This window comes from Cucumis sativus, chromosome 7 (genome assembly GCF_000004075.3).
Source record: "Cucumis sativus cultivar 9930 chromosome 7, Cucumber_9930_V3, whole genome shotgun sequence".
Classification (NCBI taxonomy): Eukaryota; Viridiplantae; Streptophyta; class Magnoliopsida; order Cucurbitales; family Cucurbitaceae; genus Cucumis; species Cucumis sativus.
This window is the reverse complement of record NC_026661.2, coordinates 8314953-8332837: the sequence shown is the minus strand read 5'-3', so window position 1 is coordinate 8332837 and position 17885 is coordinate 8314953. Positions and strand designations below refer to the sequence as shown.

General features: G+C 34.9%; 1 long non-coding RNA gene across 1 annotated transcript; it reads left to right on the top strand.

The window, feature by feature from the left end:
• Positions 1-13140: 13140 nt before the first annotated feature.
• On the top strand, positions 13141-17485 carry LOC116405054. The gene is made up of 3 exons (XR_004218109.1): positions 13141-13569; positions 13717-13758; positions 17071-17485. It is a non-coding gene; the product is annotated as an uncharacterized LOC116405054 (long non-coding RNA).
• The last annotated feature ends 400 nt before the right edge of the window (positions 17486-17885 follow it).

Here is a 17885-nt window from a genome sequence, read left to right as displayed (position 1 = left end):
AAGTAAGGGAAATTGGAACTGGCCGATGAGAACTGTCACGTTGAGAGGAACGGCTGGCGAAGAGGCACGGAAAACAGGTCCAACGAAAAGACTGTCTGATGTCGAATTTCAATCACGAAAAGAGAGAGGACTCTGTTTTCGTTGCAATGAGAAATACTCTCATGACCACAAGTGTAAGATGAAGGAGCAGAGGGAGTTACGTATGTTGGTAGTGATGGGGGATAATAAGGAATATGAAATCGTTGAAGAAGAGAAGGCAGAACAGAAAGAGTTAAATGGGGCTGAAGTTCTCCAAGAAGAGCAGACTGTGGTGGAGTTGTCGGTAAACTCAGTCGTGGGATTATCTAATCCAGGAACTATGAAGGTGAAGGGAAGATTACGAGGAAGGGAGATCATTGTATTAGTAGATTGCAGAGCTACACATAACTTCATTTCTGAAAGCTTGGTGGAGGAACTGCAGATAAGCACGAAGAGTACTACAAATTATGGAGTCAAGGCTCGGGAACAGCCATAAAAGGGAAGGGAATTTGTGAAGCCATAGAAATGAAAATTGGGGAATGGAGAGTTATTGATGATTTCTTGCCACTGGAGCTAGGAAGCGTGGACGCAATTTTGGGAATGCAATGGTTATACTCTCTTGGTATAACCGAAGTAGACTGGAAAAACTTGATTCTGACGTTTACTCACCACGGAGAGAAGATTGTTATAAAGGGAGACCCCAGTCTAACAAAGGCAAGAGTCAGCTTAAAGACCCTTATGAAATCTTGGGGAGACGAGGACCAAGGATATTTGGTCGAATGCAGAGCTTTAGAAAGAAGGGAAGCCTTAGAAAGGGATAACTCGAATGATGAAGTCTTGACTGTAGAGGAGTCAGTAGCAGCAGTGCTGAAAAGCTTCGAAGATGTCTTTGAGTGGCCCGAAACTTTGCCACCACGAAGAGTAATAGAACACCAGATTCATCTAAAGAAGGGAAGCGATCCAGTGAATGTACGACCCTATAGGTATGCATATCAACAGAAGGCAGAAATGAAGAGACTGGTAGAAGAAATGCTAGCATCAGGAGTAATACGGCCAAGCACAAGCCCGTATTCCAGTCCAGTATTATTGGTAAGGAAGAAAGATGGAAGCTGGCGTTTTTGTGTAGATTACAGGGCCTTGAATAATGTTACCGTACCATACAAGTTCCCAATCCCAGTGATTGAGGAGTTGTTTGATGAGTTGAATGAAGCCACGGTTTTTACGAAGATTGATCTAAAATCAGGGTATCATCAAATTAGAATGAGTACTGATGACATTGAAAAGACAGCATTCAAAACTCATGAGGGTCACTATGAGTTTTTGGTAATGCCGTTCGGGTTGACTAATGCACCATCCACTTTTCAATCCTTGATGAATAATATATTCAGACCTTACCTAAGAAAGTTCGTCTTAGTGTTCTTTGATGACATTTTGATCTACAGCTAGGGGTTGAAAGATCATCTGAGTCATTTGAGATCAACATTAGAAGTATTAAGGAGGAATGAACTCTATGCAAACAGGAAGAAATGTAACTTTGCACAGTCCCGGGTGGACTACTTAGGACATATTATTTCAGGAGATGGAGTTGAGGTGGATCCTGAGAAGATCAGGGCAATAACGGAGTGGCCCGTTCTTGTTAACGTAAGGGAAGTAAGGGGGTTCCTTGGTCTGACAGGATATTATCGCAAGTTTGTCCAGAATTATGGGACAGTTGCAGCCCCTTTGACACAACTATTGAAGATAGGAGGATTTAAATGGACGAGGGAGGTTCATGAAGCATTCAATAGGCTGAAACAAGCCATGATGACTCTTCCAGTGTTAGCTCTACCTAATTTCAATATGCCCTTTGAAATAGAAACTGACGCTTCTGAATTAGGGTTGGGGGCTGTATTAATCCAGAACCAACGTCCAATTGCGTATTATAGTCATACACTGGCAGTACGGGATAAAGTCAAACCTGTATATGAGAGAGAGTTGATGGCAGTAGTAATGGCAGTGCAAAGGTGGCGTCCATATTTGTTGGGGAAGAGCTTTCTAGTCAAGACTGATCAACGTTCTTTGAAGTTTCTGCTGGAACAGAGAGTGATACAGCCTCAATATCAGAAGTGGATATCCAAACTTCTGGGATATTCCTTTGAGGTGGTGTATAAACCGGGGTTAGAGAATAAAGTCGCGGATGCACTGTCAAGAATACCACCGACAGTACACTTGAATCAGTTGACAGGCCCTAAGTTGATCGATATCGAAGTCATCAAGGCAAAAGTGGCACAAGACGAGAGGCTGAAGAATGTTATGCAGAAATTGAGGGAGACCGATGAGTTGGAGGAGGGAAGATATTCAATCAAACAGGGACTGCTGATGTACAAGGATCGAATAGAGTTATCTAAAACATCTAAGTTGATTCCTACCATCTTACACATTTATCATGACTCGGTGTTTGGGGGTCACTCGGGGTTCTTAAGGACATACAAAAGGATGGCTGCGGAGCTACATTGGGAAGGAATGAAGCAGGAAGTGAAGAAGTATTGCGAAGAGTGCATGATATGCCAAAGAAAGAAGACCTTGGCACTATCACCAGCTGGACTGTTAACTCCGTTAGAGGTACCCACTCGAGTATGGGAGGATATTTCAATGGACTTTGTAGAGGGATTACCTAAAGCAGCAGGGTATGAAGTATTATTGGTAGTGGTTGATCGATTCAGCAAATATGGGCACTTCATCCCTATGAAACATCCATATACAGCAAAGACGGTAGCTGAAATATTTGTGAAGGAAGTCGTGCGGCTACATGGATATCCCAAATCCATTGTTTCAGATAGAGACAAGGTGTTTTTAAGTCACTTTTGGAGGGAATTATTTCGCGTGGCAGGAACAAAATTGAACCACAGCACAACATATCATCCACAAACGGATGGTCAAACAGAAGTTGTTAACCGTGGAGTGGAGACATTCTTGCGTTGCTTTTGTGGAGAAAAGCCTAAGGAATGGGTTAAATGGGTACCGTGGGCAGAATATTGGTATAACACTACATATTAGCGTGCACTTGGAGTCACACCGTTTCAGGTTATGTACGGGCGTTTACCACCTCCCTTGATATACTATGGAGAGAGGGACACTACTAACTCTATGTTAGAGGAGCAGCTGAAAGAAAGAGATGTGGTGTTAGGAGCCATACGTGAACACTTGAGAGTAGCACAGGACAAGATGAAGAAATATGCCAATACCAAGAGAAGGGAGGTTCATTACCAGGTTGGAGATTTGGTATTATTGAAGATAAGACCATACCGACAAGTGACTATCAGAAGAAAAAGAAATGAAAAACTTTCTCCTAAATTCTTTGGACCGTACAAGGTGATAGCTAAAATTGGCCCGGTGGCTTACAAGCTGGAATTACCAGAGAATTCGACCATACACCCGATATTTCATGTATCACAGCTAAAAAAGGTGTTGGGAGAGCACAAGGAAGATAAGCATGATGTTCCCTGTTTAACAGAAAATCATGAATGGAGGGATACTCCCGAGGAGGTTTATAGTTATTCAAAAAACAAAGCGGGAGATTGGGATGTGTTAGTGCAATGGAAGGGTCTTCCACAACATGAGGCAACTTGGGAACTATATGAGGAGTTGAAGCAGCGTTTTCCAGATTTTCACCTTGAGGACAAGGTGAATTTGGAGAAGGTGAGTAATGTTAGACCCCCAATATTATATCAATACCGGAGGAGGGGAAATAAGTTTGTTAAGGGGGGAGACACGTGTGAATAAGTTTGTTAGGAGAGGGAGGGATATGTGAGTAATTGGTTGGGTAAGGTTAGGTTAGTTAGACATATAAATAAGTTTGTTAGGAGAGGGAGGGGTAGGCTTTATTTTTTTTGAGTTATTGAATCTTTCTGTTATTTCTTGGGAGAGAGGGAACATAGGATTGTACGTTCTGCTACATTAAATCAATAAGATAGAATTCTCAGTTGGATTTGGCTACGAGTTCCATCATAATCCATCATAATCCAAATCATCCAATTTGAAAAAGAAAGGAAAAATACTTTTGATTTTGGATAAAAAAATTATTCCTGTCTTTTCATCCCAAATGACAACAAATGGAAAGATTTTTTTTTTACAGTAAAAAAATCTACCTCTCTCAAAACAAAAAAGTGCAGAAGGTAGAGGAAGTGGAGAAGTGTTGATGAGGGATAGGGAAAAATAGATCATTGGGAGAGAAAATTTGGAGAAGTGTATGGAGGGAGTGGTTGAGAGAAAATAGGGAGAGGAAATATATTTTTCTGTTCTAGTTCTTTTGCTTTTTAAATAAAAATTAAATTCAAATTCAAATTTCTTTTATAAAAATAAAGTAAAGTAAATAAATGAATATATAAAAAAATAAAAGAAAAAGGACAAAATACCATATCTATAATGAAATAAACAGGTTGTGAAAAGGTTGCGAAATAAATACAATGGCGTGATATAATCCACAATGAAATAGAAAGGTGGTGAAATAAATTAGAATTATGAAATAAATACAAAATGGTACAACACAATGGTGACATTAATACATAATGATATAAGACAGTGGTAAAATAAATACAAAATGATGTAACACAGTGGTGAAATAAATGTAATACAGGTGCTTAATTAAATAAATACATGACCAATTATATTGGCAACATATTTAATAAGCAGCAAAAAAAACGTAACAAAAGTCAAATTAAAGTAAAAAGTAAATCATTCACACCACAAAATTGATGAACATCCAATTCAACAAAAGCTAAATTAAACCCTAAATCTAATCAAATTAAAAGCCTAATAAACCCTAAATCTAATAAAATAAGTGCCATAGTGGTTGGGTCTGTGTATTTGTGTTGTTGGTTGGGTGTGTGTATGTGTGTTGTTCTCTTGTTGGAACAATACACAAATGTTACTTTAGACTTAGTCTTAGTAATTTAACATATGTGTAATGCAACTACAATACACATCAACTAAGTGTGCTCACCATGTCTTTCTGTATTGTGTGGTTCATTCTAAGCGACACGCTATGGATCATGATCATAGCATAATGGGCTCACTATGTACCTTTTTATCGTGTGAAGCTTAAGTCATCGTTGAATCTAAGTTTTTTTGTTGCTTTCCCAAGTGCAAGCGAAACATAGGTTTACCTAGGGTGATCTAGGGTCGAATATGTGAAATTGTTTCAAGATATTAGTTCTAGGGTGTTACTCATCCTTCAAGCATTATGCTGGTTATGGTAAAAGAATATGTATAAAATAAAACGAAAGTTATTTCCACTCACCTAGAGACTCATGCACAGGGGGGTAAAGTTTGATAAAACGGAAGATTAAGTGAACTAACTTACATGCGAGAAAAAAAGAAAAGAAAGTTTACACACTATTAGGCAATTAAATAACGCCAGAACCTCGATACGGTATAAATTGCGTAATAAGGTCATGATTTAAGGTAGCCTTCTCTCAAAGTGTTTAGACGCCACACTTGCACACGTTTCAGGATGCAAATGACTGTGCTTGATTAGACCAGATATATCTAGAAGGCTTCACTTATAACACTTATAGAACTTCTCGTTTAAGGACGACAACAACCTCTCAGTGTCTGATGTCCGCACTTATTCGCCTTTCGGGATATAAAAGTTGAAAGTTATCTCACTAAGATAGGGTTTATTACCAAAATTCTCCTTGCGCGCATCAACTTTATCCTTGCTACTTGTCCTCTCGGGAAGTTAGCGATTATCACTGGTCAAGTGATGAATATAGCCCAACTAATGCGATAAGTTGTATAAGCTAGACTCCTTATCAAGAACTTAACACAAACCTAACTACTAATAACACATTAACAAGTGAAAAGTCAAGAAATGATGGATTGAAAAGGTATAAACATGTAATATATATATAAATAATGTAGGTCTTAGGTCATCGTACAATATGAACAACATATATTACACAGAAATGCAAAAATGGATGGAAAGAAGAGTCGGCTAAAACATAAGTTATGGGGAAATGGGGGATGACTCTTCTCCTTTCAAAATATAAGCTTTTGTGTTACACTCTGATCAGAAAAGATGAAGAAGTATTGTACATCTGGTGGTTAGGCTAATCCTTGCCATTGGCTCTCTAGGTTTTCGCTCATTCAAGCTCTTTTGTGTGTGTGGCAGTTCGTTCAGACGTCGCTCTCCTTGTCTTGGGGAAGATGAAGTGCTTTTATAGGCAACTTTGGGTGGAAAACTTTTGTTCCTCTGATCTTGTTAGCACCATTTTTGGTCTTAGGACGTCAAATCATTCCAACTACCATTCTTGTCTTGTAGTGAGCTTTCCGCACGTGATGACATTGTTCCTTGCCTGAAGGTGTTATTCGCCAGGTGAGTTCCCATTGCGTGACTTATGCGCAAGGTGTTCTTTGCGATTTGCTCCTTTCTTGTCCACTTATCCTGCATTTAAACATGATAATCACGTAAAACAGGCATGATACCTATGTAAGTTATATTTCTAAATACTTGTGTGTTTACAACATAGGTTACGAGTTCTGATCATCTTTTTATGTGTTTTTGACCTTATTATTCTAATACAAAGGGCTATAATAACGGACATTTCTGCGTGTTATCACAAAGTAAACTCAATTGGCTTAAATCTAATAAATTTAAAGCACTGTAAACTAGTCTGACTTAAATCAAATAAATTCAAAAGCCACAAATACACAATAATCACCCAATTCATTTGAGTTAATCACCAAATTCATCGGAATTAATCACCAAATTCATCAGAATTAATCACCAAATTCATCGGAAATAATCACCAAATTCATTGGAATTAATGATAGGAACATTCGATTTGGAAAGAAAAGAAAGGAAAATCATAAAAAAAAAAAAAAGGAAATTGGAATGGATAACCATTTCAGCAATAATAATTAAGAATATAGCAAAATTTAAAAAAAATTGCAAATATAGCAAAACTATCATTGATAGACTTGTATCGCTGATACACTTCGTATGGTCTATCAGTGATAGACCAATATTTGCAACATTGTCTATCGTTGATAAACTTATATCATTGATAGAATTTGACAAATTTTGCTATATTTGCAAATTTTTTAAAATGTTGCTATATACTTAATTATTTTGAATCTAATTGCTAAATTTGCAACTACCCCATAAAAAAAAAGCCTTTGAAGATGAAAAGTTTCCTTCTTCTTTTTCAATCCTCCCAATTGACAATGTACTCTTTTCTAAAAAATCTCAATGTACCCTTTTAAATTCTTCCAAAGTACCTTCACTAAAAAGAAAATCTACCTTTTTACCGTAAAGAAAAGAAAAAACTCCAAAGAAAATCTATTCCTTTGTTTTTATAAGGCCAATATTTGATCGTTTTTCTAGAGTGGGAAAGGTAGAGTATCGTTCTGAGCGTGTAGTGGAGAAAGTGGGAGGGTGGGAGAGTGGTAACGAAGGGAAAGGGAAAAAAAAAAACGTGGGGAATTGGCTGAGGATAATAGGAAAGGAAAAACGTTTTTTAATTTTTTTTATTTAAAGTTGAATTTAAAATTTAAATAAATTCAAAACCAATTTTCTTTTATAAAAATAAAATAAAAAATGGGACAAAATGTTGTATCTACAACTTGCTCCCCTTTGTCCATCCTAAAAATATGTGAAGGTAGACAAAGGAAATAGATAAGGTATTTGGACCGATATTTTTTAATTTTTAGAGAAAAAAATCAAATGAGAATAATATCAACCTTAGCTCAAAGGCTAGGTTTGATAAATAATGGACCTAATAGATAGGTTTTATCTTTAGCTTCAGATCTCCGCTCAATTTAACCAAATTTGAAATGAAATCAACCTTAGCTCCACGACTAGGTTTGATTAAAAAAGAAAATACCTGATAGACAAGCTTTGACCTTAGCTTTAGATCTGGGCTCGATTTAATCAAATTTGAAACATCATACTTAGCTCAAGGACTAGTCTGATAAAAAAAAAAAAAAAAAAAGACCTAATAGACAGGCTTCAGCCTCAACTTCATATTTGGGCTTGATTTAACAAAATTTGAAAAGTCATCAATCTGGGCTCTATGACTAGGTTTGATAAATAATGGATCAGATAGACATGCTTTGACCTCAACTTCAGATCTGGGATCAATTTAATGAAATTGAAAAAGACATCAATTGTTGGAATTTTTTGTCCTAAAACTCGTAGTTTGTAAATCATATTCTGTTCAATAAAGTTGTTATTGAGAAATGAAATATTATAATCTTAAATCCAATAAATCAAGTTCCAAGGCTATTTTTTGAATAAACTTGAACTTTATGTGTAAACATAAACGTGGATCAAGTTCGAGTATATAGCCTAAATAGTCTATAGTATATGAAATAAAGGTTGGGCGCCTTATTTAGAGAAACTGTGGATGCGGCCCACTTTGTAGTACAAACGAGGTGATCCTAATCGTTCATGTAGAGACATGAAAGTGGGGGCATCCTATGTAAAATGTTTACATAAGACTGAACCATGAATTAGTCATTTTTACGTTATAACACCGTTTACTGTTTAAAACTGACTATCTCAATTATTGATGACCTAGGTAACTTAGTCTTAATCCTGAGTTAACTATGAACTCCTGTTCATACGAGATTATCCTTAGATCTGCATAGGTGAGGGCAGCTCATCAGCGTTGGCCCAATAAGCCTCCCATTTCAGGGGTAAGATCGGGTGGATAGCTGGGAACATAGGGTACAAGATGGAATTCACTCCTACCCGCTTTAGGGTTAGTAGATAGGTTGCTCTCTTAAGCACTGAATCCAAGTCTTGAACAAGGGGCCCCACCCTCTCATTGGCCCGAGAGGGATTAAGTTTATAGGTTGAACCTTAAACCAATTGTTCAATAGTGGATTAGTGGGACTTAAGGAGCAAGATGTAATCTTGGGGGTAAAACGGTATTTTGACCCAGCCAAGGTTACGAGCAACCTGTGAAGGATTAACTTACTGATTATGGTTTTATCAAATGGACACAAATATATCTATAGTGAGGGGAGTGCAACTACGGGACTTTAGTGGAATGACCCGTTAGTTAACGAATGTTGATTAACTCGGTTTAAAAAGAGTTTAGCTAGTTAATCTTGAATCGTTGGAGCCCATGATCTATAGGTCCATTAGGTTCCTCTGCTAGCTCATATGGATTAAACTTAGAACAGTGTGATGAAATAAGTCGAATTGTTCGAATTGGGAGAAGAAAGGGAAACCGACAAATATAGTGATATAGTCGTCGGTCTTCTAATTAGAAATAGAGCTTTATGTTCTACATACTATAAGTATGAATGCGGATTCATACTAAGAAGCTCGGAATTGGTCAAAAATAGTAAAAAGTCAAAATGTTGACTTTTGACTTTGAAAAGTCAAACTTTGACCGGCCTTATATTCAAATGTGATTTGAATTTTGGAAAAATGAATGCGGATTCATGCTGGGGAGGTTGGAATTAGTCAAGACGGACAAAATGGTAAAAAGTCAAAATATTGACTTTTGACTAGAAAAATCTAATGACCATTTTACCCTTGGACTAAGTTAGTGGGAAAATCCAACATTTTGTTGGATAATCCCACTAACTCTTAGTGGGATATGTGGCTATATGAGATATAGACACCTAGCCCACTAAGTTCCACTAATTGTTAGTGGAATATTAGGTGTTGAGATTTGGCAATTGAATTGCATGCATTTTTGCATGTAATTAGGCTATAAATAGAGATGTTTTCAAATGTTGAAGGACTTTTGCCTCTTTTATCATTTTCATAATCTCAACAAAAGAAAAAAGAAAGCTTCCAATCTCATTTTATCTCCATTACTTTCTACACCAAAATTGGGTCCCACAACCCGGTTCTTTGTCTAGAGGATAGCAGTTGAGTACTAGTGGTGGTCTCGGGTAGAATTGGTAAGAAGACATCAAACCTTTTGAAAGCTTCAAAGGTAATACTTCTTAAAACCCTAATTTGATTAGTTTATGGTTACATGTTAATTGTGGCAATTAGGGTAGAAATTCGATTCTTTTTCCGCTGTGCATGAATTAGTTCTATCATCAATAACCTTAGCTTTAGGGCTAGGTTTGATAAAAAAAAAAATGGACTCATCCTACTTTTGGACTATGTTAATTTGAAAATAAAATATTGTGATTTTCAAAGAATTAAATAGCTCACTACTACATTTTACCAATCCTATTTACAATTATCACCATGGTCATAGGATAGAACAAAACTGCGAAAGATTGCACTATGTTGTAAAGACTCAATGTTATTTTAGTCTTGCTATTCACAAAACGTGAATCCTTTTAGGATGTAGATTTCCAATTGTGGCAATTTGCAATCATGGAGAAATTTGTCTGGATACACCTATATTTCCTTAATTCTTAACAAAAGAAATCATAGCTTTTACTTGGTTTGCAAATACAATAAGTTATACTGAATCCTTGTTAATTAACAACAAATAGAATAATAAACTGATGGATAAAGAATGCTTACTATAATTTGATGACATTTTAGAAATGATAAAAGAAAGAATTGACAAATATACAAATGTTTGATAAATATAATTAATAGCAAATGACAAGACAACAACGATGCTTGAAATAGGAGTACAAAGAGAGGAAGTAAGGAAAAGTTGACACATATGGAAATAACATTCTAAGAACTAAATGTAAATTTTCTAGCAATACCCTTGACCTCTTTCAACACTACAAAACTTATAAGAAAATGCCTCATGCATAATATTTTCGAACATAATCTAAATTCACTTGATTTTTTAACTCAACGTCATCCATATTCGTTAAAAGCAAATCTCCTCCTGAAAAAGTTTGTTTTTCACTACGAACGAACATTCATTATTAGGAGTCCATTTTCCTCGATGATTCTTTTGAAATGGAAGTATCATTTTAAACACCAAATCTCCTTCTCGAAAGCTTCAAGGATGCACATTTTTATTGTATGCTTGCATTAGTCTTCTTTGGTAAAGTTTTCCATGACTTAATGCTGCCAATCGTTTTTCTTCAACGAAATACAATTGCTCATAACGACATCATATCCATTCAGCTTCATCTAACTTAGCTTCCATGAGAACCCTCAATGAAGGTATCTCAACTTCTAAAGGTAGGACATCTTCCATACCATAAACCAAAGAAAATGGTGTTGCCCTTGTTGAAGTACGAATTGAGGTGTGATATCCATGGAGCGAAAACGACAGATCTCATGCCAATCTTTGTATGTTGTTGTCATTTTCTCAATTATTCTTTTAATATTTTTGTTGGCTGCCTCAACGACCTCATTCATCTTTGGGCAGTATGAAGTTGAATTTCTATGATTGATCTTAAATTGCTCACAAAGTTCATCCATAATTTTGTTATTAAGGTTCTTGGCATTATCCTTAATCAAAGGCCATAAGAATAAAACGATGACCATTTGAGCCTATAGGATGAATGAGTCCAATAACATCCATTCCCCACAAAGAAAATGGTTAGGGTGTTGAAAAGACATGCAATAAAGATGTTGCTGCATGGATCTTATCCATATAAATTTGACAATTTTTACATTCCCTTGCAAATTTTATGCAGTCTGATTTCATTGCTGTCTAATAATAATCAGATCTAAGTATTTATCTAGCCATCATATGTCCATTAGTATGTGTTCCACATATTCCTTCATGAATTTTTATTATAATTTGTTTTGCTTCTTCTACATCAACACACCGAATGAGCATCATATCATAATTTCTTTTATGAAGAACTTCACCATTTAAAAAAAGTTCATAGCCAACCTTCTTATTGTGTGTTGTCATTCTTTAAAGCTCTATATGGATATTCTCTACACTTTATGTACTTCTTGATGGCTTATTATCCTTTTCAATATTCATGCAATATGCCGGTGCATCTCGCTTTGTAATTTGGATTGGTTAAAGTTCACACTCAATATTAAGATAAAAAATCATTGCTAGGGTGGCTAATGCACCTACCATTCGATTGTCCTCCCTATGAACATGATCAAATGAAATTTTCTCAAAATTTTGAGATTGTTTTGTAACGTATTGGCTGTGAGGCAACAATTTAGCATCTCTTGTTTCCCATTCTTCCTTGACTTGATGTATTACTAGCATCGAGTCACCCAAAACTTTCAAATTTTTAATACTCATGTTGCATCATGCTTGAAGTCCCATAATGTAAGCTTCATATTTAGCGATATTGTGAGTGCATTCAAAACATAACTTGGCTGTTACGAGGAAGACTTTTCTTTATGGAGAAATTAGTACAACTCCAATCCCATGTCCTAACTCATCTGAGGCACCATCGAACAACATAGTCCATGTCTCATAATCTGTAGTATCCTTTTCAACTAGAAATATGTTTTCATCTGGAAAATCAACTTTCATAGGCTCATAATCTGGTACTGGTTGGGTAGTTAAATGATCAACAAGTGTGCTTTCCTTTATTACCTTTTGGGTAACATAGAAAATATCATATTCTAACAGGAAAACTTGTCATTTTGCAATCCTCTCAGATAATGACTATTTCTAAAAGGTGTATTTTATTGGATCCATTTCTTAAATAAGTCATGTTGTATGGTATAACATATATTGCCTCAAACGATGAGCAATCCATACCAAAGCACAACAAGTTTGCTCTAACATTGAGTATTTATAATCATAATGGGTGAAGTTTTTGCTCAAATAATAAATAACATGTTCTTTCTTCCCTCATAAATCATGTTGTCCTAGACCATCCATAGAACCTTATAATATTGTCAAGTATATGATTAAAGGTTGCCTTGGAAATGGAGGTATCAATACAGGTGGCTCTACAAATACTACTTAATTTTATTGAAAGCTTCTTCACAATCCTCATTCACTAGAAGAATTATGGCCTTTAATGTCAGGTAAAAAAAGTGAGAAATGGACAACGATGTCGTTTTTTTAAAATGTGGATGATTAATGTCGATTTTAAACCAACATTAATGAAAAAAGGTTTAATGTCGGTTTAAAATCGATATTAATCATTTGCATTTTAAAAAACGACATTAATGCCCATTTTACTTTTTAATTTATTAGTTATTATTATTTTTAATTTTTTTTAAAAAAAACATCTCTTACTTTTTCCAAATCATCCCGTTCCTTCACGATTTTTCTTCTTCATTTCTCAAAATCTCACACTACTCTTCCTTCTCTTCTCCAAACAGTCGTTGTTGCCACCACCACAACGTCTGTCGTACTCAGCTCGTGCCCAACCCTCGCCACTATCCTCATATTTTTCACGATCTTCTCGTCACCACTAAGTCGAAACCCTTGTCTCTTTCACGCTCGACTCTTCCCCAACGTCAGAACCCTCATCTCTTTCATGTTGTGCTCGCCACCACCATTGAAAACCTTCATCCACGTTCTTGCCCAACTTTCACCACCATCGTGCACAGTCTGTTCGTGCCCAACTCTCACCACCATCATCAGAAATATTTTTCTCTCCGGTGAAGTGTGTCAGTGAGATACCCAGATTCGATAAGATACCCAGATTCGATGAGATACCCATATTCGATGAGATACCCATTTGGTGAGAAACCCGTGAACCCATTAGTTTGTAGCTTTTAAAAATTTTAAACTCTTATACCTTTTATGTATATTACTTTGAATGGTTTTGTTTACTTTGACATTCTATGCTAATTTGTATTGTTTTCTCGACAAATCTTTCAATTGCAAGGAAGAAGTTGCTTAAGAGATTCTTAGATAAGCCTAAGGAGAGGTAATGATTCATAATCCTTGAAAATTAAATTCATACTTTTATTTATTTGTTTATCCATTTCTTGTATTTATCTTTGAAATTTTGATTTGTAATTATTGAATTGGTTTGTGCTTAATTACAAAATCTTGGAATATAATATATATTTTTTGAGATATTTCAATTGATTGTGCGATGAGAATATATATACTCATGTAGATGAGTGCATATGCACTTTTTGTATTTAATTAGAGTTTCTTTTATAGTTGTTGATTTGGTCTTTTAATCTGTAGATATAGTTGGTACTTGGTATATGTTGTTCGTATTTAGGCGTGCGGGAGGATTTTTTAACCCATCTCAAATTTTTGGTAAAAGAAAACCAAACTAATTGCTTCATTTAATTGGAGTTATATGTCATAATGATAGTTAGAATTTTGTGTTTGGTTTTTGTGGATGGTTTTAATTTGAGATTTGATTGGTAGTTGATTGAGTGATAAGATCGTGAGTTTTATAGTTATTTGAGTGTATATAGAACTTTTAGTTTGTTTGGGTGTATATAGAACTTGTTAGTACGCTTTTGGAAGTGGGTAAGAATTTAATTTCTTTTTCATATGTGCTTTTTCAATAGTCTTGCTTTATTTTAATTGTTTTGTTGTTCGGGTGTATATAAAAATTTTCATTGATTATAACTTTTTAGTTATTATTGTTGATTATAGTTAAGTTCACAAGTTTGATTACTTAATTACTCCTTGTTGTGTATTTTTTTATACTTTTTTTTGTAGATTAAGTTGCATCCTTATATAATATGGATAAGTCATGGATGAAAAAGAATAGAATGTCAACTGATTATGCTTTTGGAGTTGAGATGTTTATTAAAAATGGGTTGAAACATTCAAAGACGTCGAATGTTATGACTTGTTCTTGTTTAGAGTGCGTAAATGCAAAGACTTTTTAAGTGAATACAATTAGAGATCACTTTTTTTTTTTAACGACATCGATCAAAGTTATTAAGTATAGATTTTTCATGGTGAATCACTACCAATGAAGAGAAACAATGAAAGTCTCTTTAGTAGTGCAAGAGAATAAATTGATAAGGATGATGTTGATGACACAATTGGAATGTTTGGGGTTGCACACAATTATTTTGATGACAAGTCAGAAAATTTTGAGGAACTACTAGATGATGCCAAGAAACCATTATATTCTAATTGTAAAAAATTTACCAAGATGTCTACCTTGGTAAAGTTATACAAGCTAAATTTGGATGGAGTGATAAGAGTTTCACTGAGTTGTTATAATTAATTTGTGACATCGTATCTACTCCTAATGAAATCCCTACGACCTATGAAGCAAAAAAAAATTTGTGTACTCTTGGAATGAAGTACGAGAAGATTCATGCATGTAGGAATGATTGTTGTTTGTTTAGGAAAGAACTCTCTAATGCAAATGTATGCCCCTCTTATGGTATGTCAAGATGGAAGGTTCCAAAGAATTTGAAGGAGGTTAAGAATGTTCCGGTGAAAGCCATGACATGCCAGAAAAAGAGAAATAAATGTTTCAAAGCACAGAAACATCAATATTATTGACATGAAATGCCAGAAAAACAGAAATGAATGGTTTATTACAACATCTCAAAGATGCATTATAGTGAAAAAAAATAGACAATTTGTGTCCAGAGTTTGGGTTAGAACCTAGAAATCTACGTCTTACTCTTTCCATAGATGGGGTCAATACGCATGGAGATCTTAGTAGTAGATATAGCTGTTGGCCAGTGATGTTAGTGACATAGAACCTACCTCCATGGTTATGTATGAAGCAAATTTTGTTTATGTTGATTGCACTAATATCTGGTTTCAAACAACCGATAAATGAAATAGATATTTATTTAGCTCCGTTAGTTGATGATTTGAAAAAAATTTGGCATGATGGAGTGGAATGTTACGATGTATATCTAGATCAATGTTTCATGTTCAAAGCTATTTTATTATGGCCCATTAATATTTTCTTGCATATGGAACTTGTGTGTTTGTATGGTCAAAGGATATCATGCATGTCCAATTTGTGGGGAGAATACTTCATCCGTTTATTTGCTAAAAGGAAGAAAGATGGCATATGATTAAACCTCGTAAGTTTCTACCACGTCATCATTCACATAGGAAACAGAAAAAAGTTTTCAATGGTGCACAAGAATTAGGATCTGCTCCAGAACTATTGAGTGGGAACGAAATTCTTGTACAAACAAGTAAGTACAAATATTCATTTGATAAGAAACTATGAAGGAAAAGAATAGTAAAGCGAGTTCTTCGAGTACTTACTGGAAGAAGTTAATTTTTTTAATTAGAATATTGGAAGTACATTGATGTTCGACATTGTTTAGACGTGATACACATTGAAAAAAATGTGTGTGCAAATCTCATTGGCACATTGCTTGATATTCTTTGTAAAACAAAAGATAAAATTAAGTAGAGGAGAAAAAGATCCCAACATGCTATATATTATCTCGAGCAGAGAAAATGAGTTTTTGTAAGACACTATTTGAACTTAAAGTACCTAAAGGCTTTTCATCAAACATTCAAAGTTTAGTGTCACTCACAGATTTGGAACTCTATGGACAAATCTCATAACCATCACGTTCTTATGCAATAGTTGCTACCTGAGACAATTTGTGGTATTTTACTGAAACATGTAAGACTTGTAATTGTCCGACTATGCTTCTTCTTTAATGCTATGTGTAAGAAGACAATTGATTCATCACAATTAAAAGGAATGTAGGAAGATGTAGTTGTCACTCTATGCCTATTAGAGAAGTATTTTCCACCATCATTAAAACTTATGTGCGAAACAGAAATCGACCAGAAGGATGTATGAGAGAAAATTATATTGTTGAAGAGGCTACAGAGTTTTGTGCTAAATTTATATCTGGGTTGGTTCTATTGGACTAAACTCATTTGTAATAAAAGCGAATTTAAAAGTGGATAGACCATTATTAGATTCTTCTTTTATCAGACCGAGTAAGGAGTAGTTATATCAAGCTCATCTTTACATTATTCATAATGTAAATGATGTTCTACCATACATCGAGTACATTTTAAACCCTATCTATTCTCATATTACTTAAGTTGGTTGTGTAATTACTTAATAACTGTCATTTATGACAGACAACATATGGAGAGTTTGCGTAAGCTTTAACTCTGGTAAATCTAGAACTAAAAAATGGATTAAAAAAGAACATAATTGCACATTCAGTTAGTGTTTGTCCACAAGGGTAATCACTAGAACCATACACTTTCATGTTTATTTTGGACCTAAACTAATCAGATCCATTATATTTTGTAGGTTGCCCTTGCTCTCAAAGTTCCAAAAAATTCCATCACACCTTCCTTGAGATGGATAGCTCACGAACCTTCTCCAGATGTGGCCACTTATTCTGGTTACATGATCAATGGTTATTACTATCACACAAAAAGGCATGATGATATTAGGAGAGTTCAAAATAGTGAAGTTAGTTTAATATTCACTACAATGCAAGTGTCTAGTTCTAAAGACAAAAACCCTGTCATGTCAGATATGACATTTTATGGCATAATACAAGAGACATGGGAGATTGATTACCATTGATTATATTTTGTTTTATTTAAGTGTGATTGAGTTAATAGTAGAAATGGGGTCAAAGTGGACGAACTTGGGTTTACCATTGTGGATTTGAAAACATATTGGGCATAAATCAGACCCATTTATTTTAGCCTCCTAAGCAAAACAAGTATTCTATGTGAATGATTCTTCAAATCCTAAATGATCAGTGGATTTAACATCTCCACAAAGAACTATTGAAGAACATTTCTTTGAAGATGAAATAAGAGATATGCTTCTAGAGTTTAAAACCACATGATTGATGATACAACTTCATCATATATTAGACATGATTGTGAGGGTAGATGGGTTGATAAGTACTGATTGTGATAAATTTTTTTATTAAGGTATGTCATTTACTTTTCTTTATATAGATTTATGTTTAGAGTTTGTAATTTCTATGTTGTCATTACTTTGCTTACTAATGTATATATGTTTTTTGCAGATTCATAGATGGAGAATTCACATATTAGCAGTGAGGATGAAAGGCAAATGATTCTCGAAGTAAGAAATAGATCATT